This window comes from Ailuropoda melanoleuca, chromosome 19 (genome assembly GCF_002007445.2).
Source record: "Ailuropoda melanoleuca isolate Jingjing chromosome 19, ASM200744v2, whole genome shotgun sequence".
NCBI classification, from domain to species: domain Eukaryota; kingdom Metazoa; phylum Chordata; class Mammalia; order Carnivora; family Ursidae; genus Ailuropoda; species Ailuropoda melanoleuca.
This window is the reverse complement of record NC_048236.1, coordinates 5,543,983-5,571,978: the sequence shown is the minus strand read 5'-3', so window position 1 is coordinate 5,571,978 and position 27,996 is coordinate 5,543,983. Positions and strand designations below refer to the sequence as shown.

At 43.1% G+C, this 27,996-nt stretch overlaps 1 long non-coding RNA gene across 1 annotated transcript; it reads left to right on the top strand.

Moving 5' to 3' along the window:
* The first annotated feature begins 3 nt into the window (after positions 1-3).
* LOC117797160 lies at positions 4-27,078 on the top strand. Its single transcript, XR_004622075.1, has 7 exons — positions 4-249; positions 4,078-4,158; positions 6,216-6,305; positions 10,827-10,910; positions 11,472-11,878; positions 23,984-24,056; positions 26,131-27,078. It is a non-coding gene; the product is annotated as an uncharacterized LOC117797160 (long non-coding RNA).
* Positions 27,079-27,996: the final 918 nt, after the last annotated feature.

The window sequence follows — 27,996 nt, the reverse complement described above, 5'->3', positions numbered from 1 at the left end:
TATTAATCTCAAGAGTTATCTGTAATATAGTTCCTGCATGCTTCTCTCTGGCTCAGAGTCTGCTTCCTGGGAACTTGGTGGAACTTGGTCCATGACAGTTGGTGCCAGAAGTGGTTTGAGAAACAAGAGGCTAAGATGAGATTTTGGAGCTGGATCACCTGCTGCTCAGTTGGTGTTGAGGACCTCCACCAACCACTAGATAGCACCTGGCATGAGAGAGCAGCGCGCTTATTAACACTTACACCAGAGGTAAGCCCAAAGGTATTTTTAGGGAAGAGAATGTTTTAGCAGGTTTGAAAAATAGGGGAAAATTAACTCTAAGAATAGCGAAATTGGGTAGCTGGTGCTAAACATTTGGGAAAGAAAATGAAAGACTATGTGGGATTAATTGGTAATTAAAGGCTAAGTTTGCAAGTCAGGGGGCTTTCTTGGTAGCATTAAGTGAGGTGCTGATAAGAAGCGCCCCAGCATTATTAAGAAGTTCAGTAGTGGTTATGGTGTGTAGGGTAGAACAGATTACAAGAGATGCCATTATCGAGAGCTGGGCTCCTTGACAGCAATGGGGATAATAGGATCCCAGAACAATAGCTGGAGGCGGTTTTACTTAACCCTCAGAAGCCAGGTGAGTAGAATTTACCATAATGAAAGGAAAGGACAGAGGAACAGCCAGAGGACTGACCCACAGAGCATGACAGAATTAGTTAACACAACTTCGTATCACGAGGAGCAAAATAGATGGGCAGGCAACAAGGAACCTACTCAATTTATATGATCAAAAGCTATCAAAGATGTGTGATTAGGATGCTGAAGGCAGTTGCCCCAGTAAAAAGTCATGACTTCTCACCCAGTTCCAGGTATGAGCCAATTTTCAAAGCCAGAACCCACTGACTGAAGGAGAGGTTGTGTGTCCAGGAGGAAAGATTCTGTAACAACACAAGAAGTCAACAGATAATGATTCCTCCAGTCCTTCTCCAAATGAATCTACAAACATTTACTCAAGGAACCATATGTTAGGGAAAAGGGAATACTCAGCATTTGAGAGTATTGGACACTGGGTCTGAATTGATAGCTGAGGTACAGAGATTCGTGGGCCCTCTATTAGAGTAGAGCATAAGACACCTGGTGATAAATGGAGCTCAGGCCTAGCTCCATAATCCATGTGTGGATTACAGTGCAGAGAAGACAGGTTTGGTAACGGGCACAATCTTGACACTTGCTTCTTGGCTGGTGGGGTACAAGCTGTTGAGGTGGGGAGAACTGGATGGAAGCCTCCAAAGTTGCATCTCTGCTCTCCTGCCATGGTAGTAAGTCAAAAAGAATATTACATCTGGGAAGAATGAAAGAAATTAGTACTGTCCTTGAAATTCGTTCCCATCTTATCTTCTTTTAATTTATCAGTATGAGCCCTAGAAAAAACCAGATGGATCTAGGATGACCAAAATTTTTCAAGCTCAAAATGATGTCGGTTGCAGCTGCTGGCCCTGGGGTATCCTTTTTAGAGTAGATTACCGTAGCCTCAGATTCATGATATGCGGTCCCTGACCTGGCCAATCCATTCTTTTGTTATCTCTATCAGAAAAAGATACCTGACAGACTTCAGATTCACTTGAGACAGAAAACTGTATACATTTACGGTCTTGGTCTAAGGCTATGTTAATTCTCAGAGACTTGAACATTCTACAAAACATCCACTGGTTCACTCTATCGATGGAATCATGCTAATTGGACTAGTTGAAAAAGTAGTGGCTTGTTCATTGGAGCCTCATGTACTTTAGGATAAAGAAAAAAACCAGGAAAATTTAAGGGGCCCCATATTAGTAAACATTTTAGGTGTTCAGTAGTCTGGGGTAGGTCAGATCATCTCTGCAGAAAAGGGCAAATTATTTCATCTTGCACTTCCCAGCACAAAGAAGGAGACTCAACACCCAGTGGACCTTTTGACGTTCTGGAGGTAGCACATTCCATACCCAGGAATATTGTTGCAGCCCAGATACCTAGGGACACAGAAGGTCGCCAGTATTGATTAGGGCCTGGAGCAGGAAAGGGCTCTGCGGAGATCAAGTCTTCTGTGAATTATTTGACCCTGGCATTTGGCTTAATGACCTGGTGGACCTATGATATTAGAAGTATCCCCAGTGGTGGGAAAAGATTCCACGGAGAGATTATGCTAAGCCCCAGAGATGAATCACAACATAGGCTATATTATTCTGGAGCAAGACCACAACAACTCTAACAAGTAATTATATACCTTTTAAAAAATAGCTTCTGCCATGCTACTGAGCCATGGGAGAGGTGGAGTGACTGATCGTGAGAAACCTAATGAGTCACAACTGTCCATTATGAGCACGGTCCTATCAGACCCACCAAGTCATGTGGTTGGACAGATCCAGCAAGCTTCTGTTGCAAGATTAAAGTAGTACATGAAGAATTAGGCATGAGCAGGGCCAGGGGGCACAAACGAGCTATGTAAGCAAGTAGCTCAGACTCCCATATCATCCATCACTGTTGCAATAGAATCTCTCTCTCAGTTCACACCTATGACTATGTGGAGGATCCCTACCAACCAGCCAGCAGGTGTATGGGGCAAAACCCTGAGCTGGATTCTAGGATGGGGTGGCTCTATATTTGCGTTTGAGGCACAATTTTAGCATTGGTAATTAACCTTGATTATCAGGAGGAAGTATGGGTTCTGCTCTGCAACAGAGGCAAGGAGAACTGTGTTTGTCACCCAAGTAACTCCCTTAAGTTCCTCTTGATACTCTCTTGTCCAATGAGAGAGCAGCAACCACATAAAGGCAGGATGGCCAGAGGAGAGTCCTTGGGGATAATGATATGGGTAATGCCATGAGGTGAGCCACCAGCACTCCAAATACTAGACAAGAGTGGGAAGCGTCTACAATGGTTGAAGAGGAAGGAGATAATGGGTCTCAGCTGCAGTGTCCAGGGCTAACCTTCCTTTCTAAGTTTCCCTTGGGAGAATCTTTCCCCCCACCAAACTGACCCCAGAATAGAAGAGATGCTTCCAGAACTTAAAGTAGTGGATCCAGGTGGGATGAAGGAAAGACTGTAGGCTGTGGTCGTTGCCTAGATCCTCTTTCAGTACTGAAGAGCTGTATTCCTTCACCTGCTAAGAGGGTCGTAGGCAGATACCCTCCACTCTCAGCCCTTTGTAATATTTGCCTTGGCTCAAGCTCGTTGCCTTGCCCAAGGCCACACACCCCCTCTCTGCAGCAGCCCACATCCAAGACTGAAGGGTAGTGTCATTGAAGAATACTGGTTTCTCAGTGATTGCTGTGTCCTCAAAACACAGGAAGTACCTTGCACGTGGTAGTTTATGTTTATTTGAACCGGAAGCTAGTAAGGAATGAGTTTCTGTTTATTTGAACCGGAAGCTAGTAAGGAATGAGTTTCTGAGGTCTTTAAGGTTAATAGCAAAGCAAGGTGCCAGCTGGCCTGGCAGGGAAGCCTCCGGGTGGGGAAGCGCCTCGGGGAAGCATAGGTTGAGGCTAAGGTAGTTAATGAGCCTGATTCTGCCGACCAAGAGCTTCCAGATCCATTCCCCTCCCCCGCAAAACCTTCCAGCTCTTGCAGTGCATGCCGTAAATCGTACGAATTTAATGTCATTTTATTTTGCTCACTCTTGTTTCATTTGTGATCATCTTTGCCCATACAAGCGTATCACCTCTTTCAGTATAAGGCCTCACTTTTAAAGCTTTCTATTTTCGAAAGAATCCGGCGTGGCACTGAGAACTTAGAATATGCCTATTTGCCCATCAGCTGACCTCTAACCCAGCTAATGGGCACAGTATTTTCCCCTAATTTCCAGGTGTGGTGGCAAAACAGGCTTCATTTGAATTTGCTGGGTATCTGTCGCATGTAAGAACACTGGGGAGAAAGGTGCCACAGATGAAGGGGGAAAATCACAACAACACTCTGATCCTCAAGTCGGCCTGCTTTTCTCTCTTAGTCTCTTTCTGCCTGTTTGAAATTTCATCACGGGGAGTAATAGATTTATTTGTTTCTGCTCTAGATCTGGAGTGAATTAGCATTCATGTTTTTGTTTGTTTGTTTGTTTAGTTAGCAGAACTGTCTTCCGTCTGTGTTCTTGGAATCATGAGATCTTGGAAGTCCCTGCTCAACTGAAAGAAAAAAAAAACAGTAAGGAAGACTTCCTCCTCTGCTCGCTTCCCAGATTTTTTGAAATTGATCCAATGGGTAATATTTTGGTGGTGGTGGTTGTTCAAATCCCTGGTGTAGGCAAATAGGGGTAACAGGAAGTTTGGGGGGCAAAACTCTGGAATTCCCTGTGTTTTCCGGTGGCAGCCTTTTCATTTATAGTCCATTTAAAATTTGATCAAAGACTATGGCCCGACAATGTGAGGATGATGCTTTCTTCATTTTGCTCCACATTTTAAGGCCATCCTGGGCGGAATGTCATTTTCCTGTTGCATTTTGCTGGCGGTGTCACTGTAAGATATATTAAAATGAATGAGACACGGCTGTGCCTGACTCTAGGCTTGTCAGCTAAGAAAATACTAGGAGGGCGCGTATTGCATGGTGCACTGGGTCTTATACGCAACTAATGAAGCATCGAGCTTTACATCAGAAACCAGGGATGTACTGTTGGTGACTAACATAATATAATTAAAAAAATTAAAATAAAAAAAAGAAAATACTATTTACCAGTGATTAAATGAAATAAACTAGTTTAAAGAAGGAACGACTAGCATCTATATTTCTCTAACTTCCCAAAGCAAAAACAAACACCTGGATCCTGGACTTTGAAAGACAAAATTTTTATCTACATTTTGTTTTGCTATGTACCTTGTTCTCCAATTTCATTTTGCTGTGGTAGAAACGTTGGGATCTAAAATTCTGGCTGCACGTCAAACTTCTGTTAGGCACTACCTATATGATTCTGGTTGTGTATTCCCTTATTGGCTCAGTTTTCTTATTTATGAAGCCAAAACAAAAGAGGTGCTATTGTAAGGTTGTTGTAAAGATTAAGTAAAGAACTTAAATCATCGGTGCAGAGCACGGTACAGAGTGGGCACTTGGGAAATGTGAGCTGTTTATTTTCTACCCCTCTTTTTACAGATGCTGTGAAGAAACAATCAGTAATAGTGATGATAGGATGACAGGTGTCTTAGCTTGGGTTGTTATGACAAATACCATAGACTGAGTGCCTTAAACAACAGACATTTATTTCTCACAGTTCTGGAGGCTGAGAAGTCCAAGGTCAAGGTGCAGGCAGATTCAGTTCCTGGTGAGGGCCCTTTTCCTGGCTTCTTGCTGTGTCCTCATGGAGCAGAGAGAGAGAGCGGGGAGGGGTGCTCTGGTTTCTCAAACTCTTCCTATGGGACATTCATGTCATCATGGGGTCCCACCCTCTTGACCTCATCAAAACCTAATTATCTTGCAAAGATCGCATCTCTAAATACCATCACAGGGGGGTTAGGGTTTCAAGATATAAATTTTGAGAGACACAGATATTCAATCCATAACATCTGAGTGACAGACAGTGATTTAGAATACTACAACTTTTTCTGCTGCCATTCCCAGCTGGTCTTATTCCCAGTGTCTGCCTTGGGCTCACTAGTAGGGAAGATTCCAGAGACAGAATATGAAACCCCAAAGGACCCTGAAAGATTATCAGACTTTGAGGAGCACCAATCCTCAAATTTCCCGAGACTTGAGAGGGAAGAAGGACAGTAGATGGAGTTAGGAGAGACAAAGTCTAGTGCACCTACCACCTGATAAACAGCCTCATTTCCGGCAAGGGTGGGGGTCCCAGTGACTGTGGCTGGTGCTACTACGACTAGAACACAGGCCTCACTTCAGGCAATTGGCAACTGTTGCCAACTCCTCTTGCAATGCTCAGATAAGCAGGTCTTTGTCTATAGCTCTACCATGGGCTTGGTGGCGGCGGCCTTGGTCTTCGTCTGTCACGAGGTTGATTACCCCATGGCGGACAGGAAGAAAGGTTTCCAGGAGATAGACTGAGGAAGAGTTTTGAGATGACAAGGTTTTGAACTTCTCTGGAGGCGAGAAGTCTTGAATGACTCAGGGAGGCTGCCTGCATGTGTGCACAAAGGGGTGGGTGAGAGGCCAGCAAGCCGCCAGTGCGATAGGAGATTGGGTGCTCTGGAATTCCCTGTGCAGGCAAGATGGAGAGGGGGTACCTGCCAACAGTAATGTCCTCCTTCCTTCCACAGCTTTTCGCAGGCTGCACGGTGATTTCAAGATGTCCATACTGAAACATGGTAGTGTTTCCATTTCCATCAGACTTCAGTTGTATAAACATGGTAAGAAAGGGGGGCGGGAAGCCGGTCGTGATGTAACAGGCATCTGATAGGGCCCCAGCAGCTGGACGGTCACGCTAAGCCATCAGAAGGAAGTAGCTAAAGCAATGGGAAAGAGTGAGGTCCAGGTTTAGGGTAGAAGGCTGGAGGCAGAAAAATCAGAGAAACTCCCGTTCTAAGTTCACTGTGAGATAAGTAGTGGAATATGGTTGAAAGGCCATGGAATTGGAAAGAGAGATATGCTAACTCAGCTTGCCCATCTATTAGGCTTAGCAAACTGTTCAAATTCTCTATTTCCCACCTGTGAAATGAGGTTAACCCTCTTCTACATGGTTGTTCTGGGGACTCAACGAGATAGAACATGATGTACAAGTGAGGATTCTTGGGTGCAGGCGACAGAATCTATGTCGGACCAATTTAGGCTGGAAAAGAACTTACTGGAGAATGGATAACCTACAGAATCTCCATTAGGGCTGGAAAATTGGGCTTAGAGGCTGCATAGTCAGAGATGCCTAATATTGGGTGGAAGATCTGGGCTGGGGCCCACAGGAATGGCCCCCTCTCTCAGGGCAGGGACACTGGAAGCTACTGCTGGGATACCTCATCGCTGCTGCCTTGGGAAACTGGACCTGACCACCACCATCTTTACCAAAATGAAATCTGCGTGGTTCCTTTAGGCCACTGGCTGCTTCTTCTTCTTTTTTTTTTTTTTACTGTTTTATTTTAAATAATAGCATTTTTTAATTATATTATGTTAGTCACCATACAGTACATCCCAGGCTTCCGATGTAAAGCTCGATGATTCATTAGTTGCGTATAACACCCAGTGCACCATGCAATAACGTGCCCTCCTTACTACCCATCACCAGCCTGCCCAATCCCCCACCTCCCCTCCCCTCTGAAGCCCTCATTTTGTTTCCCAGAGTCCATAGTCTCTCATGGTTCATCCCCCCTTCTGTTTACCCCCCCTTTCTTCTTCCTTCTTCTCTACCGATCTTCCTACTTCTTATGTTCCATAAATGAGTGAAACCATATGATAGCTGTCTTTCTTTGCTTGACTTATTTCGCTTAGCATTATCTCCTCCAGTCCCATCCACTGGCTTCTAAAGCAAAGTCTGAAGTGGGTGGTTCTGATTGCAACAGCCAAGTCACATGCCAGGTCCTAGTCTTTGAAAGAAGGTCTGGTGTCTACAGTGAGGAATTTCCCAATCACAAGAAGGGTATTGAAAAATGCTGAGAGACTGAACAACAACACATGTCTACGGCCTATTACAAGTTGCAGCCCATCTTCGCTTGGCAGGAAGATCTTCACCTTGGCAGTGGGGAAGGTAGAGGAGGAGGACCAAGGGGCCCTAGGCATGGTTTCCGCTAACCCGCTAAAGATGGGGCCCACTAATTAGGAATGTGGCGTTTGATTCATGTTGGTGGGATTTGTTTAACCTCAATGTTACTTTTCTTCTCCCGTGAGAGGCTGGCGAAAGAGCTCTTAAGGGCAAACAGAGGCAGCCATGTGATTAAGTCAGCTAAATAATTCAGCTTGTTTTTTAACATCAGCTTAGTCCCCACTTTCTTTTTTTTACAAAAATTTTTTATTATGTTATGTTAGCCACCATACAGCGTATCCTTTAGTTTTTGATGTAATGTTCCATGATTCATTATTTGCATATAACACCCAGTGCACCATGCAATACGTGCCCTCCTTACTATCACTTTCTATTCTTTCTGTGAACACTGCAATGTAATCCATACGTGGTGCATTGGCATACAAGTCTTGTTATAGAAAAAATGCTCATTTGGGATCTAGGCCCTTCCCCCGTCACCAGCACATGGTTAAAAAAACAAAACAAAACTGTTTCTCGGAAAAAAAGAAAGAAAGAGAGAAAGACAGAAAGAGAGACAGACCCAACACACACCTGTAGCAACTTCTCAGTGAAAGCAAATAGAGATTTCTTCTCGCTCTTTCTTATGTTACCATATAAAGAGGCTACCGGGATTTCACCAGTTGGCCTGGCTTTGAAGTGAGCAGAGAACCAAGCACAGTTCCCATGGGCATAACTGAATGAGGGGTTTTTTTTAGTTTTGTTTTTTGTTTTCCTCATCACTGTTGACTGAGACAATCAACGGCTTTTGGTTCCTACTTAACCTCAAGTTTTCCTCTACCAACTCTCTGAAATTTCAATTCAGACTCAATCCCAGTGCCCTGTTTGAGAGGTCGTGGGTCAGCAAAATTCTGCTTTAGGATTTCGATCCGAAGTAGAGTGTGTGGTCGGTGTTGCCGCCAGACCTTCAGATCGGGGCTCTGTCTTGGCACGAAGCTGGCATTTGACCGACGTCTAGAACAAATGACCAAGGAGCAATGTGACTTAACACTGAAATTCCCAGATGCTAGGCTCTTTCAGGGTGCAGAGAACTGGGTCAGTCTTCCTGAGTCGGATGCTTTGGGGACACCTTGAATTTGTTCAGGGCCCTGGCAGGTGAGGGGAATGGCTGAACCTGGGGAAAGGGACAGAGAGGACGCAGCTCTACCAGGGATATGGAAAAGGCAGCATCCCAGGGGCCTGTGACAAACCCCGCACCCCTCAGTCGGGCAGTCCCAGACAGGCTGACGGACAGGAGCACCTCCTATTTCTTCCAGGCACCCCACGGAGCGCATCTCTCTTCCCTGATTTCCCCCAGTCTCTCTTCCCTGCCCGCCACGCTCCTACCACCCTCTTTGAAACACAGTTTTGGCTGCTAATTGTTAAAAAACAACACATAAAAAACGATGGATTCATGCTTCCCTGGGGGTAACTCTGTCTCCTTAGGGCCCCTCCTGTGGGATTTCCTTTATGGAAGATGGTGAGAATCCTCCCCAGTTCTCTTGACATTCTTGTAAGTACAAAGGGACAGGAAGTCTCCCTTTATGCTCCTCCTGTCCTCCCTATTCTCCTGGGGAGCAGAGAAAGCACACGCTGCTACTCTCGGGCCCCCAGGGGCAAGGTTCTGTCAGATTGTTTTTATTTTTTTATTTTTTTAAGATTTTATTTATTTATTCAACAGAGATAGAGACAGCCAGTGAGAGAGGGAACACAAGCAGGGGGAGTGGGAGAGGAAGAGGCAGGCTCATAGCGGAGGAGCCTGATGCAGGGCTTGATCCCATAACGCCAAGATCACACCCTGAGCCGAAGGCAGATGCTTAACCGCTGTGCCACCCAGGCACCAGGTCTGTTGGACTGTTTTTAAATCAGGGCAATAATAGCCGCGCCCAGAGTGTAGCAGGCCGGAGCGACAGGGGGTCCTGCCCACCAAGAGCTTCTGACCCCGCGCTCATGGTTGGAGGAGAAGGGAGGCTGAGGCCACGGTAAAGGTGGGCGTAGGGGCCCTTCACGGGTCCCCTTGGGAACCACTGGTCTCAAGGGCTGCTTCTCAAACTACGGGGTACCGGCAGGATTTCTGATTCACCAGGTCTTGCGTGGGGGATGAGAATTTGCATTTCTAACACATTCCTGTCAAACCAGCTGATGGGGCCCGATTCAAAGACCACACTTAGAGAACCCCTGGCCTGGGGGATTGTTCCCCCCACTTGGACCTGCTGTTGGCTACAGAGTGTTATGGAACCATCGTGGGGTTTGGAACCACAGGCAGGCGTTCAGAGCTCGTTCCTTATTTATATGACCTTGAGCAAGTTCTTACTTATATGACCTTGAGCAAGTTCTTTAACCTTGCTGGGAATTAGTTTCCTCATTTGTGTGAATACACCAGCCTAGGAGGGAGTTTATACAAAGCCCCTTTGCACAGTGCTTGGCAATTGGTAGGTGTTTACAAAATACTGCTCTCCCCCCCAAACCTTCCTTTTCTCTTGCTGCCTTACTAATACAGTGGAGAAGTCACTCTAAGGGGGACACTAGGCTAGAGCAAGGCTTCCAAATAATGACTAGAGCCCTGAGGAAGTTTCGCTTGGTACGTGGTCCTGTCTTGGCCATCACCAACCTGTGGGTATGCACCACTCGGCTGGACGTTCTCAGAGCTCTGAAGGGGAGGGGAAGGGGGCATCAGCCCTGCCTGCTCCCCAGTGTGTCTTTACCACAGGATTTCTGCCCTCTGGACTCAGTGACTTCTTGTTTAGCCCCTCACAGGGTTTCTAGCACTTTTCTTGATGGGTCTTTGCACAAATCCTTCCCTCTGACTCTTAGGCTCTTTTCCTTACCTTCTGTCCGACAAGCTCCTACGTTTTAACTCTGTGATCGTTTCCTCAGGGATGTCTGACCATCAGACTAGGCCTGAATCTCAAAAGCTCTCCTAGAACTGTGTATAGCATTTTGATTAAATGTTGACTAATAGCAGTATCTTCACTGCAGATTAAAGCTCTGTGAGGGTAAAGTTCACACCTACTTTTTCCTTCTATCTGTGTGGTAAAGGTTGATCATGCATTGTGACCATCCAGCAGTTTTGGACCACCTTCTTTGATCTGGCCAGTTTTCTTCATTATGAGCCCTGTGTCTTCAAGAAAGAATCCAGAACTCACTCACATCTCTTCCCTTACAGCTGGACTCCAGGCAGGTTGCCCAGGCTCGCCCAGTCACACTAACCTGTGTGAGACCAATCATAAAGCAATACGTGCCGAACCAGGTACCAGGAGGGATCCATCACTGGCCAGGGTGGCGTCCCGGCATTAAGCTTTCAGAGGACAGCAGTGATGAAGCTTCTGGAATCTGATGCCCGGCAACGCTGGGACAACCTGTTGTGTTTATGCCCTCTGTGGGGCTGTGGGGGTGCATGGAGCTGGCCTGTGGTTTGATTGGGAATTGTTCACAGAACAGTAGCCTCCACACCAAATTCTCTGGCCCTCCACAGATTCCGGGAGACAGCCAAAACACATGAACAGTTCAGTTCTGCTGATTGAACTGGCTAGAACGGGCTTGTAACTAAGAATCCATGCAATTACACCGTATATCTGGTGCCTGGCATGGTACACAGCATACGGGGGGTATTCTGTAATATTTGCTGAGTGGGATAATTTAGTAAGTCTTTACTACAGCTAAGCACTATGCCCATAGGAAGTTCTGTGGATTTATCCTCACAAACTTATTTTTCCTCATTTGTGTGAATACACCAGCCTAGGAGGGAGTTTATACAAAGCCCCTTTGCACAGTGCTTGGCAATTGGTCGGTGTTTTCTCTTCTCTTGTAGACTGCGCAATCCCTCAAGATATTTGCTGTCCCTACTTGCAAGGATTAAGTTTATCTGCTTCACTGATACAGGCTTAGCCGTGTCTTGCTTTGGCTGGTGGAATCTGAGCAGAAGTGATGTGTATCAGCTCTGAACAGAAGCTTGAAGAGCCAGCATGTGATCCCCTGTGCCCTTTTCTTTTCCCTCTCTGCGAAGAGTCAGGCAATATTCCAAAAAGAGGCTGCTTTGTTAGCTGGGGTCCTGGAGAGAACGTGACATAAAACCCGATGACTCTGACCCGCAAGAAACATGCAACATGTTGGAACTACAAGTTGGAGAGGTGTTGGTGCTGTTTGTTTCCATGGCATAACCTGGTCTGTCCTCTAACGGATACACTCCTTTACACGTGAAGACACTAAGGACACAAGGTAATTGAGACAGGATTTGAATCCAGGCATTTTTACCTGGGAGCCCATTATATCTTAACCATATGCTAACCCGTACCTGGCTTAATCAAGACAAGAGAAAAAATCATCACCAATTTAGTATATGATTATAAATGAGAAATTAGAAGTAACCACACATTCTGAAGACATTTAAAGCATCATTAACAGCATCTTGCAAGACGATGTGGAAATGTACTTGGAGACTTGGGTGAGAGGATAATTTTCTAAGTAACAAAATTAACCTTAGGAGAGACATAAAGACACGATACAGAACAACAACCACAAAAGAAACTGAAAAGATGATTAAAAGTCTATCCACCCACCTCCCTGACTCTTACAGCTGCTGGCCACTGCTTAAAATATTAGGTGTAGATTGCTTCATGGGTGAATTGTTTCAACTTTTTAAGTAACAGATAACTCCCTGCTATTTAAACTGTCCCAGAGCCTTCATACAAAGCTTTCAGGTTATTTTTAGAAAGCCAACGTTACATTGTACCAAGACCTTACAAAATAGCACTAAAAAAGAAATCTAGCATCCAATCTTATTTAAGAATAGGGATGATAAATCCTTAAATTAAATATTAAAAATACATAATTCAGCAAAACAATAAAATACAGCAAGTGGAATTCCTTTTTGAAAACTAAGGATAGCTTAGAACTTGATATGTGTTATGATCATACACTATTCCAATATGGATCAAAGGAAGAATGATGTTCATCTCAGTTAATGACCACAAGGCCTTTAATGAAGTTCAATAATTAGTTTTTTAAAAAAGATTTATTTATTTATTTTAGAGGAGGGGTGTGGGGGGAGGGGCAGAGGAAGACGGGGAGGGAGAGAATCTCAAACAGAGTCAGTGCTGGACGTGGAGCCTGACGCAGGGCTGGATCTCAGGGCCCCGAGATCATGACCTGAGCCCAAATCAAGAGTCAGACATTTAACCGACTGAGCCACCCAGGCGCCCCCATAATCCATTCTGATTTAAAAACATAGACAAACAACTCAAACACAAAGGAAAACTACAATAGCTGGATACTCTCTTTACCAAACAATAAAAAAGATATTTCAAACCCTAAGTCAGCATCAGATTTAGGGTGAAAACACTAGAAACCTAAAAAGCTCGGTTTCACACTCTCAGCACTGTTGTGAGGCACTGTTTCCTGCGCAGTCTATTAGAGTTAGGTGAGAGTGTGAATAAGAGAGAGAAATATTACATCAGGAAAACTAAGAAAATAAAGCAAAAAAACCTATTAAAACAAGAGATCTCAAAAATCGATGTTTTTACAGAAGTAATAAGGACACACACACACGCACACACACAGAACTTCTGTTTCTTCCTAGAATAGAATAGGAGGGACTGAATTTACCTTCCCAATTGATATAACCAAACACTGATGCATGCTAGACATGAAACAGCAGTTTTTGAAACAATGGACATCAGGCAACAAAGGACATTGATTCCCGAGGGACAGAAAATAAATGTTATAAGTCCTGTGATTGCTCCAGCTCCTGCCTTTACAGAGTTTCCAAGCTGTGGTGGAGGACAGGGAACCAGGCAGACAGCTGACCACCAGAGTTGGGACGGTTTATGCAAACAGAGACAATTCAGGGAATAGAAGAAAACTTTAAAAATGTGTAATTAAAATCTTCAAAGAGTTAAGAGAAGTTGCTGTATCCATAGAATAAGGCCAAAATTCCAGTGAAATAAGGCCAATATTTCCAGTTAAAGACAGGAAAGATTTCTTTGGAGTTTAAAATATGAGAGAAGAAAAATGATGGGAAATTGGAGGATAATGTTGGAGAAATCTTGGATATAGAAAAAAAAAAAGACAAAAAAATCCAACAACTCTGAAAAGTAGAGGAAAAAAATAAGAAACTTAGAGAATCCATCTAGTAGATAGTAAAATTCCAGACATGGAAACCAAAAACCCAAACTGAGAGGAGGGAGAAAGTATTAAAATGATACAAGTGGCGGGGGGGGGGGGGGGGAAAAAAAAGGGGGGGGGGGGGGGGGAAGAAAAGAAAATAATACATGTAAACATCTTACAACACAAGAAACTGAGTTTTCTAATAGAACGAATCCACCAAGGACCTAATACAATGAAAGGAAAAAGATTCATACCAATGAGCTTCATCATGAAATAACCATAAACTGGGAATAAAGAGAAAAATCCTTGAAGTTTCCAGGAGGAAAAATAGACCATTCATAGAACAAGAGAAAGAGTGGTATTGTCTTCTCAATGGAAATGGGAAGGAAAAAAGACAATGAAGAAATATATTTGCAATTCCAAGGAAATAATAATTATTATTATTGTGTTATTATTTATTTTGTATGGAGGGGGAGCTGAATTCTATACCAGCCAAACCAGCAAAAAAGAGGGAAGAGTAGAATAAGGGTATATGTTAGGACTGGCAATGTCTCAAAGAATTTATTTCTAGTAAACTCTATTTCAAATGCTACTGTAGAATGTGCAACTCAAAATAAGGGATGAAATGACCAGAGGGAAGCATGGGACTGGAATCGAGATGGAAGGGAGTCCCGGAACCGCAATGGAGCGAGCAATTCTCAGTAGAGGAGGAGGAAGGATGGCTCAGATGAGATTTCTTTGGGGGAAAAAAAAATTGAACCGATAGGTTCTCTGAGGGAAGTAACTACATGGAAACAGAGCTCAGAGGACTTTTACAATTCTTTTGGAGGGCTTGGTAGGAATAATCATCAGTAAATGTAGTATGTAAATCTTGCTCTATTTCTTTTCATTCTCTTAAGTACAGAATTAGTTATCAATAATTATTATACAGTTGACCCTTGAACAGCACAGGGGCTAGAGGGGCTGATCCCCCACAAAGCTGGAGATCCATGTATAATTTTTGACTCTCCCAAAACTTTACTAATAGCCTACAATCAACCAGAACCAATAACATAAACAGTCGATTAAGATACATTTGATATGTTATATGTATTATATACTGTATTGTTTCAGTAAAGTCAGCTGGAGAAAAGAAAATGTTAGTAAGGAAATCATTAAGAAAGAGAAAATACATTTACAGTGCTGTATCATGAAAACGACATACAGTTCTTTACGTATAAATGGACCTGCACGATTTAAGTTCGTGTTGTTGAAGAGTCAGCTGTGCTTTTCCAGTGTTAAAGGGAATTTTTCAAAATGGCAACATTATGACTCTCACACAAATATGAAGTAAACACATGTCAAAGATTTCATTTAAGCCATCAATTATGGAGGAGACCGGTAAGGCGTTACAGCCAGTTCAAAGGACAATCCATAGGATGACCTATGAAGAGGCAATAAGTAATACTGAAGTAAATTTCCTAATAAATGCAAAATTGTCCCCTTCCGCTAGGGAGAAGGCTGTTGAATTTTCACTGGACACAATTGATTTCCATCTTTGTGGACTATATTCACTTGCAATACTATCAGTTTTCTACAATTTCTAACGTTATAAAATGGCTGAAAGACAATGAAAGGCACAGACCCTATAGAATCAGGCAGCTCTGAAAGGTCCACGAGATAATGTCTAATATTCCCTTGAAAGAATATCCAGTAATTTTTCTGCCTGTTTCAAAATTTTTTACATTTTTACATTTTTTACATTTGCTTCTGGCACATTATTTAAATTTTAAGTTCTGTTCTTAACTGAAGGTATAATGGAGGAAAACATGTGTGCTCTTAGCCAAATTAAAAGGATATATAGGTGTTTGGATAATTGAACACAGTTGTGCTAGTAAATCTTGGAGCATTTTATCCAAACTGCAGGCAGTGCTCCACGAGGGACGGATTTTTGAGATATACTTATACTTTATGACGAGAAGCCTGTTGTAGTTAATCTTTATTGCATATTCTTTTATTTCTTTTTAACATTTTGTTTATTTAATAAAGAGAGCACCTGAGTTGGGGGAAAGGCAGAGGGGGAGAGAGAATATCAAGCCGACTCTGTGCTGAGCCCGAAGCCCGATGTGGGACTCAATCTGGTGACCCTGAGATGATGACCTGAGCCGAAATCCTTATTGCATATTCTAAATGCATCTTCTAGAACCTTAAGGTCAAACATTTTAGTTCATATTGACACCCATGTTTTCCAGAGTAGCTGTAGTTAGGGTAGTAACAGGAGGAAGGAGACAAGGGCCAAAATGCTCAGGGCGCAGAAACTAGTTCTTTGTCCGCAAATACAGTGTGTGAGACATGAAACCTCAGTACAGTGCTTAGTGCATTTAAGATGGGTATGTAGCCAAGTATTTGACTTTCACCTTGGAGTTTTCTTCTCCCACCGCCGTCTCCCTTTCATCTGGCCTTTAGGTTCTGTCCATGGAGACAAATAAGAATTCAGAGTTGGTGGAGAATCTCAAGTGTCTGGAGGCAAATGCCTCTTAAAAGCATCACTATTTTGAGTAGTAGGGAGGGAGAAAGTTGTCCTAAGACTTGGAGGAGGAGTTGTTGTGACTCACCTTCAAAAAATGACCAGAGCAAATAGCATTTGTTAGACTAAGTGGGGATAAGGAAGGAGAGTGACCACAGCTGTGCAAAACTTTATTTGCTAACAACAGTCTTATTGGTGGAATGCTAACTTCAGCAACAGAGGATGTCCTCCTTTTCAGGTACGTATGAAACGCCTGTTTTCTCTATTACTCCCAACAATGGATTCTCTGAAAGGACCAGCCTAGAAGATGTTCCACCCTATTGATTCAGAGTCCTTTTACAGCTCCACTCTTCCCTCTCCTAAAGACAGTTTATGGAACTGACTTATGAATCAAGTTAAACAAAGGCATATGTTGAATGTCCTTTTTCTTCTTAGCTTATTTTGCGGTGTGTGTGTGTGTGTGTGTGTGTGTGTGTGTGTGTGTGTGTAAGAATCTGGAGGTCAGGGGAAGGGACTGAACTTGTGTGAAGATCTCACCATGCATCAGGCTCATTGGTATGTATCTTACCCTGTGAGATAGGGATTTTCCCCCCAATTTTACAAATGAGAACACAACCCACTGCACTGTGTCCCACACAAGACAGCTAGTCGTCTTATTCATGGTTGTTTGGGTTGCAAACTCACTCTTTCTGCTGTATCACACTGTCTTGGTAGAGGTGTGGTGGTTGGTGTTGAGCGAGTCCCGTTCCCAGCAGGAATCCTTTTTTGGAGCTCTCCTCCTTGTTCCAAATTTGTCTTACTGTGTTGTTCGTCTTCAGCCTCTAGCTAATAACTACCTTCTGAGACCTTTCTTGGTCCCGCTCCAACTTTCTCTTTTTGCATCATCTGTGCCATTTGCAACAGACTGCTCGGGCCCCTCTTGGGGTAGCTCTGAACTTCCTCAAAGGTCTTCTTTCCCTTCTGACCTCTTGTGGCACTTAGAATCTACTCTATGCTTCATTTGGCATTTATGTCTGCCTTCTTTTAAGTGTTACCTTTCTAACAGTTCATGTCTTAGTTCCCAAAATAGACAGTAAGAGGGTAGGGATGTTATCTTAAGACTCTTTGAAAGTTTTTTTTTTTTTTAAAGATTTTATTTATTTATTTGACAGAGAGACACACAGCAAGAGAGGGAACACAAGCAGGGGGAGTGGGAGAGGAAGAAGCAGGCTCCCAGGGGAGCAGGGAGCCTGATGCAGGGCTTGATCCCAGGACTCGGGGATCACATCCTGAGCTGAAGGCAGACACTTAATGACTGAGCCACCCAGGTGCCCTAAGACTCTTTGAAAGTCTTTACTTTTCACAGAGTAGGTGCCCCATAAACAGTTCTTTCATACCTTCACTAATGAAACCTTTTACAAGCATTTTCCTATCTCCCTCTCTCCATTGTTAATATGAAAACAACTGTACCTATTTCGTCAGAATTCCTGCAAAAGGGGTAACTTCTGGTAAATAAAATTTTCCCAAGACATGAATGAGTAATCAAGGCTTAATTCATTCCAATATTCCTAAGAACAACTGATTCGCTTTGCCACAGGGGTCTGCGTGTTTGCTGTTAAGAAAATATGTGGGGATTTCAGAGCAGGTTGAAGGGGGAACTATCTTATTCAGAGCTGTGGCCACTCTCCTTGTTGGGGAGGCTGACAAGGACCACGCTGCTCAATCCTGGACATAGCAGGACTGTCACAACTGATGCCACCACACTTCTGCCCTTTGCTTCCTTCCCCTTGGTTTCTCAGTACCACTCTGTTCTTCCTACCTCCAACCCTTGTTTCTCCCTATCTCTGTAAACTGAGGCCTCATGGGGCTGGCCTGATCCCAGCACCCCCCCCCCTCTTTTCAGAGTTTTCCCAGAAGAAGACATTCACAAACAATCCTGCCTTTTCCTCTGCGTGCCTCCAATAATGACTGGCTTGGTTCAGTCACTTCCTGGGTATTTTCCCACAACAGAAATCTTCAGGGTAACCCCGTAAAACCCAGGTCAGCTTCTGTAACTGAGACAATTCACTTCATTAACTTTCATTATGTTCCCATCATTTCTAATAAAATTCTTTCCAAAATACCGCTTATAAGACACGTAGCTGCCTATCAGTGTAAAAAATTTTTTTTTCATCTCTTTGGTTCCAGGAATTGAATTTCCTCATAGGAGTCATTGCCCAATTTCATGCGGACACAATTTAAGACAGAGCTCTCCAATCTAACACGCGGGGCTTTAAGAGAATAGGTCCCAGTTTTCCATGCAAAGAATCAGAGAGGCCTGCACCACACAGCTTTTTTTTTTTTTACCTCCCACAGAATGGGAAAATTAGTGCTTGAGCCTCAGGGCCCACTCCTCTGGGCTCAGCTAACCCCCACCCCCATGGCTTTGTAAATGAGGCAGAGTCATTTGCATTTTTTACAGTCTCAAACCATTCATAGAAAAATCCCATTTTTTGTTTTAAAAGCCAAGTAATAATGTTAGAATCATTTGGCAATGAGATGTCTTTCGGCTCTCTAATTTAAATAAGGGAGGAAGGAAAACCATTCATCTCATAACCATCCTTAGCGGGGGAGAGAAGTGCATCTTTAAGAAATTATGGGAGAGAGTCATTCCCTTTAGAAATCATTCAGATTTCTTTCTGAGATGCTGTGCTTAATATCAGCTATCCATTTTCCTTTCTCTTTGCGCCATGCCCAGAATTCTTCCTGAGAAGCTCACATTAATTTTCTGCTTTGTTTCAAGGCCTGTATTTGATTAACCTTTCTTTTCTTTCATTTGGGAATGACTGATTAGCAAGTAGAAATTAAATTTAAATATGAAATTTCTCTGTACAGTCGATTTTCTCAAGCCCACTAGACTTTGCCGGCAATATGAATGGGATCGCCTGTAAAGCCTTCACTTGGTTCTGTATTGTGGCCTCGGGAAAGACAAAATGCATTTGGGACCACATCTTGAATCACAAATATCAGGTGCTAGAAATCTACTCTTCCATCCCTGCGGGGTGCGATTTTCGTGTTCTCAAAGTGCAGGGTCTTGGAAGGAGGAGGAGAAATTTTCCAAGTTGGGAGAGCAAAGGAATTTGATAGGAAATACTTCAGATAATTGTCAACTTCAAGACTAGAAGTGTCCAGGTATAGAATTTAAAGCTTTTATTTTAAAGATTAGGAAAATGCAATGCAAAGGTAATATCATTGGTGAAGGCGGGAGGTATCCCCAGGTCTGGTCAGGTTTCCCTGTGAGAGATACTTTCTCGAATGCACTGTCTCCTGGAGACACACACTGGAACGTAGATCTGGTCTCTGTCAGCCTGTTCTGAATTTTAATCAATTGCTCCTCCCTACAGGGTGTTCCCTCAAGTGTCCCCCAATAGCACAGTTCATTCCTTCCTGACCTCTGTTTTCTTCCATCTTTCTTTTTCTCCTGTCTTCCATTTTCTTTCTCTCTGATCACTTATTGAAAGCACTGATATGTTGTTCAGGCAAAGGCCAGATTCAAGAGCAAGGTAACCAACTTAAAGGTCACAATAAAGATGATGGGTGTTGATAATGTTAACAATGCCTTGCATTGCCATCGTTCTTTCCAGCATGCACGGCGCTTTTCATTTCATTTTCTCATCCTATCATTCCAACCCTGGGAGATGAGTTAGGTCCATATCATTTTTTGCCATCTTATATGGAAAACAAGGCTTGGGTAAGTTAACTGATAAGCCTAAGAACCCAATCCAGGAAATGAAATCAAGGTTCAAGCCTATGTTTTAGGACTCTGAGTCCAGGACCATACGGTTTCTCTGGAATGCAGTCTGATCAGAGGGTGCATCAAAAGATATCTTGCTGCCAGGTAGTACAGGGTGATTAAACCACCACAAAGATTTTGGAAAAACATAAGGGGAAAACAAATATTGACAGGTCAATAAAACATGGGACTAGTTCACTAAGGGAGATTGTGTAATCTCTCCCTTAATAGAGGGTTTACCTGAAGCAACAGTTCCTACTTATTCTGTGAAACATTGCAAAGTATGTTTCCAGACGACAGTATATATTCCAAACATAAAAAGACATGACTAAGGGTAACCTCAGGCAAATTACTCAGTATCTTCAAAGTCAGTTTCTTCATCTGTGAATAATAGGGTTTGGGGAGGATTACATAAAGTAATGTAAGTACCCTGGCACATAGAGGGCATTCAATACACATTGCCAATGTTTAATGATGGTAATATTTTCACTTGTATGAGGAAATAACAAGCACAAGGATTTGGCAATAGGACATTCTTAGCTGTGTTTTTATAAATAATAGTGAGAAGTTGGAAACTACCTAATGTCCAGAAATAGGGAATGGGTCGAAGAGAGCCTACTAGTACATCTAGGTGCTAGACTATTAGATAGTCATTTAAAAGACTATAAAATATGCTATTACATGGTGAGATGTTTGCAATTTATTGTATTTTAAAAGCTTGCTGCTATAAAATATTAAGGGCAGTGTGATTTTTTTGGCTGCAGTGTGTGTGTGTGTGTGTATGTGTATGTGTGTATATAATATAGACATGGATAAAAATCTGGATTGGTTTACCTTACTACAGTAACAATAAATGGGGAGAAAATTATGAATGCTTTTAATTTTCTTATTTTTCCTTATCTGTTTTAAATTTTTGCCAACAATGAACATGTTTTTCAAGTTCCAGGCTTTGTTGCTTCCCCCATCTTCTTTAATTCAGCAGGTCTGTGCTGCAGACAACATCCACTAAACCCTGTAACAAGGGTTTTTTGAGTACCTGCTATAGGACAGGCACAGTTCTAGGAACTGGATGCAGAGGTGAATAAAATGGACAAAGGTGTTCTCAAATAGCTTACATTTTGCTGGAAGGAAGATCCAAAATAAACACATAAAGAAGGAGGGGTGGACCCCATTTCCAGGTGAGGTGTATATTTCTGGGGAAGCCACCCCTCCTCGCAACGTTCATTCCCTACTCCTTCGAGCACACTGCAATCTGAGGCCCAAAGTCACTGATTAGGATAAAGGCTGCTTATCTCTTGTTAAACTGCATTATCTACTTAGGGGTTGGTGCTGTGTCAACACCAGGAATATATACCTTAGTATGAGTCATTTCCTGAATGTAGATGTTCTGACCTTGAAGGGGTGAGGGGCAAGCAGTGAACGTATATTGAGAAAGAGATGGGGGTCACAGCCTTGCCACTTTCAGAACAGTAGAGGACGTGAAGGAGCAGTCGGGTGGGGCTGGGTGTGCAGGAAACACTAAATTGCCGAGTAAGCCTGCCATTGGGGTCCAACCTTGTGTCCTTTTGGAAGTTTCCGTGAGCTGATCTTGGTTCTAGCAGCTTTCCCATAGCTATGAAAACAAATGTCACTTTCTCTTCTCTGTCCCTCTCCCAATGTTTCCCTTTCTATTGTCCAAAAAAACATTCATTTTTTTTCAGGTGTAGCGTAAGTGTGATTGGTGCCATAAGGCTTGGTTTTGGAATTCCTTGACACTCCTTTATCAGATGACATTTCTTCATGTTTCTCCCATGCAACGATTAGAGACTTTAAGATTGTATTGTAGTTATACACGTAGGCACTCCACTTTTCTTATAAAAATAGATGATCATTAAGGACAGAATTTATGTCTGTGGATCAAGTATGGTTCAATAACAACTTTCAGCGGACACAAAATAGTGTCCTCATGATGGCAGTTTCCATACATATCAGGTGTCTGATAAGTACTAAGGCATGAAATGAATGTAAAATCTGCTACGTTATGGGTGTCACCCATCCATCCACACTGGGATTTCACTCAACAGGGAGTTGCCTTGGCAACGGTCAGATTGGATCCCCTGCCTTTCCCTCACTCACCTCTGGGCCACAACACTGAAGAAGAGACAAAGCCTGGATCGGAAGGTATTTGAGCCAGGGGGCTGGCCTTTGGCCACATGGTGAAAGGAAAGATCTGGCTGCCAATCTGACTGGCTTAGTGGGGTCAGTACTGTGGCAATTGTTCCATAATCTTGTCTAGATCAAAGGGATCTTTAATTTTTTTTGAGGATAGAGGAGAGTGAGGAGAAAGAGAAATACACTTGGATGGCAGGAAATTTCAAATACCAGCTACGTGGTTGACAACTGAATTGAATTTCGTAGGTTTCAGTTGAAATTTCCCCCATAGCCAGACTTTTAAGGCCCTTGAACTCCAAGGAGAGAGGTTGAACCTTTGGCATTTTTACAGAGCATTAGAGACATGAGACAATCACAATAATTCCTGGAGGTAAATCTCACCCTCTCATAACCTAAATCAACTTCACCCAGCAGCGCGGATATTCTAAACCCTTCCTCACCCCAGCACTTTGTTGTTTCCCTAGCAACCTGACAGCTTGGGGAGCAGGACAGGGAGGCTACAGTAAACAAAGTGCATCACAGCATCGGTGTGTGGCAGGCAGAATGGGCACAGAAGGTGGAGGGACTTGATCTTGCGAGCCAAGGACAGCTTCTGTGCCCGAGGCACCGCAAAGTCCAACACTGTGAGCAGGTTTATAGTAAGGAAGGAAGTTTAAATCGCAAGGCAGCCAAATGAATGAGGAGAGGAAGAAAGATCGCAAGATTCCCCATCCTGTAAGAAGGGGTCTTGAGTATTTTGGGGATTTTAGGGAGAGCATGGTGAATGGGATTGGAAGCTAGAAAGGGGGACTAAAGTTCAAGGAGTTGTTGATCTACGTGGGCACATTCCATTTCCATGCGTTTTCAAATGTCACCTTTTGAAAGATGGGGTATTGACATGGTCAGGGGGTGGAGATTTCAGTCTCCTCCACGTGGAAAGGTCGCCTGTGGACCTTTGCGCAGGCCCAGTAAGAAGGTCTTGACCCGTCTGAACTGGATGGCAGTAGGCCTCTTAGTTCCTGGAAAACAACTAAAGCAAGTATCATGTGACTTGTACCTCAGAGAGCTTTCATCTATGGAAGCCGTTATCCATGCTTATGATGTGTTCCATAGACTGCCTGCTGTTTGGAAGCAGGCAGTTAGAAAATTTGTTGTTTAAAAAAACGGGCCTTAGGTTATAGTTTACTTCCCTTTAGCTACCCTAAACACAGGCAAAAATAATTTATCCTTGTTTTAAGTAGACTAAAAGTAAAACTTGAATCATGAAGCGCTGATTTCTATCTTACACAGTTTCTTTTTTCTATTTCTCTTTTTCTTTCTTTTCTTTCTTTTCCTTCCTTCCTTCCTTCTTTCTTTTCTTTTTTTCTTTTCTTTTCTTTTCTCTTTTCTTTTCTTTTCTTTTCTTTTCTTTTCTTTTCTTTTCTTTTCTTTTCTTTTCTTTCTTTCTCTCATCTCTTTTCTTCCTAATATGCTTGGCTGTGTTAGTTCTTATATCTGTGCCATGAAGACAGCTGAGCATTGGTAAATTGCGATTTTAAAAAAGATGTCCCAGGGGCTTCTGGGTGGTGCAGGGGGTTAAGGCTAGGACTCCTGATTTCGGCTCAGGTCTTGATCTCAGAGTCATGGAATGGGCTGTGAGCTCAGTGGGAAGTCTGCTTGAGATTCCCTCTCCCTCTGCCCACCCTCAAATAAATAAATAAAATCTTAAAAAAAGAAAAAGACATCTCGAAGAAAAGCAAAGAGTGAAGAGTCACTTTTCCTAAATCATGAGGTTTGATGATGATCATTTTTAGATATTTGGCATTTTTATTGTTATTATTTTTTTTTCCAGTATTCCACTGGTACCAGTGATACCACTGCTAGCAGGCAACACACATAGGAGTGCTGTACAGATGTTTTAAAAGGTCAGTCTTAATAAATGACAGCGTTGAGGCACCTGGTGCTGCTTTCTACAGTTTCCTCCTTCCACTCCATGTGTCATACTTTATTTCCTGATCAAGATCCTTCTTCTGTTGTTGTTGTTTATTTCCCCATCAGGAGTGAATAAATTCTAGAACACACTCCCTTGTGGAGTCATGCAATAATTTTCAACAGTGATGCAAAAATGATTTTCCTTCATTGTTCGATGTTTACTGTGTATCAACTGTGATCTAAGTCTTTGAAATAGAGAATGAACAGATGAAAACCTTTGCATACATCCCCGTTGGGGAGAAACGATCACTATTGGACATGATACATTAAGAAAGTGATGTACTATGTTAGACGGTCACAAGCGCTGTGAACAAAATAACGTGGCGGTGAGGGCAAGGTAAAGTGAGACGTGGAATCCTAATTTTAAACTTGGTTTGAAGGGTGTGCCACACTCAGAAGGTGACAATTGACCGAAAGTTTGAAGACAATGAGGAACAAAGTCATTTTGAAATCCGGGCAAGGACATTATGAACAGAGGAGGTCTCCTTTGGCCAAGGCCCTTGGTTGGAGCAGTGTGGCTGGAGTGTTTGAAGAACATGAGCGGGAAGCTGGGGCTCAGGCTGGACCACAGAATGCACTGGAAAAAGAGTAGGACGTGGGTGCTCAGACAAGGCAGTGGGGCAAGGCTTGTGGGGTGGGATAAGTATGCTGACTTTGAGGCAAATGGAACTGTTTAGAGGACTTAGGCAGAGAAGGAATCTGCGTCTTTTTTTTTTTTTCAAAAAAATATTTCTTGTTTTATTGACCTTTTAGAACTTCAGGATGTACATGAGGACCTTAAAGGATCTGAAAAGTCCTACAGCAAAAGAACCTGTTTAAATTTTAAGAAATATGTATCCGCAAATGTATTCAAACACCCAACTGTTTTTTTTTTTTTAATATCCTAAAGAGGGGGTGCCTGGGTGGCTCAGTCGTTAAGCATCTGCCTTTGGCTCAGGGCATGATCCCGGGGTCCAGGGATCGGGCCCCACATCGGGCTCCTCCACTGGGAGCCTGCTTCTTCCTCTCCCACTCCCCCTGCTTGTGTTCCCTCTCTCGCTGCTCTCTCTCTCTCTCTGTCAAATAGATAGATAGAATCTTTAACTAACTAACTAACTAACTAACTAACTAACTAACTAACTAACCTAAAGAGAATAGCAAGACAACTTAGGATGGTACTTTAAGAATCCTGGCCAAGGATGAGGCTGCTTAGACCTGGGTGTTCATGGTGGAGAGAGTCAATGGTCAGATTCTGGACGTATTATTGCTAATAAAGTTTCCTGATGGGTTGCATGTTAAGTTTAAAAAAAATAAATCTCAGTACGACATGCATATGTGTGCTTGCTTGGTTATACTGGAACATGGTAGATAGAATATATACCGAACTGTGAATGATAGCTTCCGGGAGGGCCGGCAAGGATGGGGAGAGGGGAGGAGAGTTTTGGCCTCATAGTTGTACATTTCAGTGTTGTTTGGCCTGTTGCAAATCACACTGTTGATTTGTGGTATGAAATCAAAAATCAGTAACTTCTTTGTAAAAAGATTGATCTCTGACACTCCTTTAATGTGCCCTCACCTGGGTTTAAATATTGGTGGGGCTCGTGGAGCAGTTTGTCCCTGGCTCGCTCCCCAACCCCCAAAGCAGGGCTTTGGCTTGTCTGAGTCAGCTTTTTTTCACCATCTGCCAGAGTGCTTGGCACAGCAGGGACGGATGTGTGCACCTTTTGGCCTCACATATACTAAGCACAAACAAGGAGAAGATATCATCTCTGGACCCTTTTGCTGTCTATGGTGGCACTGGGGTCTCTGAAGGAATGCCCCAAGCAATTTGGGTGCTTTGTGCCTGTGGCTATAGAGTTGTTTCTTAACATCTGGTGTCATTAACACAGGGAAAACATGACGCGTGATGCGCTCAGCCTCTCCGCCAAGAAATCGGGGGTGGGGGGGTGGAAGGAAGATGGGTTACCAATGTTTCCCCTTGAAATTTCTTTCTTAACTTTTCCTTTTCTCTGTCTCTTTTTTTGCAAGTCTGATGAAACCAAGATGACAATCCGAGGAGAGTGCCGTAGCTTTGTCCTGTGACCTCCTTCCAGAAACGTTCCTGCCTGGTTCACATAATGATCATCATGGTGAAAGCAAGAAAATGCTTTCTAAATTGCAAGGACTTATGGAGTCTTTGTTTATCCTATTCCATGGGTGGGGGCAGGGTGTTTTTCACATTCTGCATTAAAGTATGTCCAATGTGCTTCAAAATATTTGTCAGCCACGCAGCGAAACCCGCAACTCCTCACTGTGCGGCCTGAGACGGAGAACAGGGACATGTATGCTGAGGACTTGCCTCACCCGTGTCTCCCAACAGCAGTCTGGAGAGTGAAGGTCATTGTCTTCTTGGCCCAGAGCTCGGCTTTCTGCCTTCTTGCATCAGATTTTACTCTGTGTTCTGCTTACTCTGCTAAAGGAAAACTTAAATGAAGCATTCCACCCACTTCCCCACGAACCCAAAGTTCTTCAGGGCATGGGGGGCACATCATGTCTAGGGGACAGCTCTGAACACTCTGGTCAGGTGTTGCCTGGCCTCCATCCAATTTGCCAAAACCTCCCAGGTGCCACTCTGGCGACATCGTTGTTCAGTCTCTGCAGAGGACTTGGTACGACATCCCGTTTGGCGTGCTGGTATGTGCCTCACCTTTTGAAAGAAGAGCTATGAGCAAATTACCCATTATCAGCCCCAACATTAGGTTATTGTCAACTTACTACTCCCATTTTTACAATATTGATAAGGACAGCATTAAGTAATTATAAATGTATTTATAATCATTTCTGAGAAACTGTACAAAGTAATTTAAGTGGGAGAAGATTATTTCTCCAATTTTAGAGACCATGAAAAATCTGAAATAAAAATTTTTAAGATAGTCTGTCTTACCTGAAACTTTTGTAAACTTCTAGCAAACAAAAGTCATAAATAAAGTTGTTAACTTCATGGGCTCTGAAGTCTGGCTATGCTCTTCGGTGACCTTGGGGGAGTTGGGGAGTTGCTTAATGTCTGTTTCCTCACCTGTAAAGTGAGTATAACAATAGGTAACTCAAACGGCAGTTGAGAGGGATTAACGACAGTCATTGTTTCTTGAGCAGGTCCGGCTTATTGAACACTTACGGAGACCCCAAGAAGCTTACCCATATAAGTGAATTAAGCCATGCCTGTAGAGCCCTTAAGACTGTGCCTGGCCACAGCAAGACTCAATCAAGGCCACCTAGCATTTTGTGTCCCTACAGAGGGTGTAAAGTGAAATCAGCATAACTTTGAAGCGAAATAAATAATTTAACAGGAGGGAGGATATTTCAATATGAAGCAAACTCCACGGATAATACTTATGAAGTGAGTTCATTTGACTTTGTCAACAAGCTTCTGCTAAATGAAAACAGCTGGAGAGCTATAACTTCAGGCTGTAATTAAAGGGTGAATTAAAAACAGTGCCTGCAGGTTAGGTGGTACAGAGAGGCCTTGCAGCCGGCCAGGCACACTTGCTTTTGCTTCCATCTTCTCAATGGGACTTGGGAGTGCAGTGGCTCACGGTGCTGGAAAAGCAATGTCCCCAGGGTTTGTGGCCAGTGTGTGCAGCAGGCTGGATGAAAAGCAAAATGATGACGGGGCATTAAAATTACTAGAACAGTGATTTTTAAACTTTTAAGTTTCAGGACTCCTATACACTCTAAAAAAATTTTGAGGACCTCAAAGATCTTTTGTTTACGTGGGCTGTCGGTATCACATTGAGCTTATTGGATATTATAGCTGGAAACACTTAAATACATGTACGTATTAATTCACTTCAAATTAATAAAAATCTATTTCTTGATAGCATCCTTTTCAATGAAAAATACCTAGATTTTCCAAAA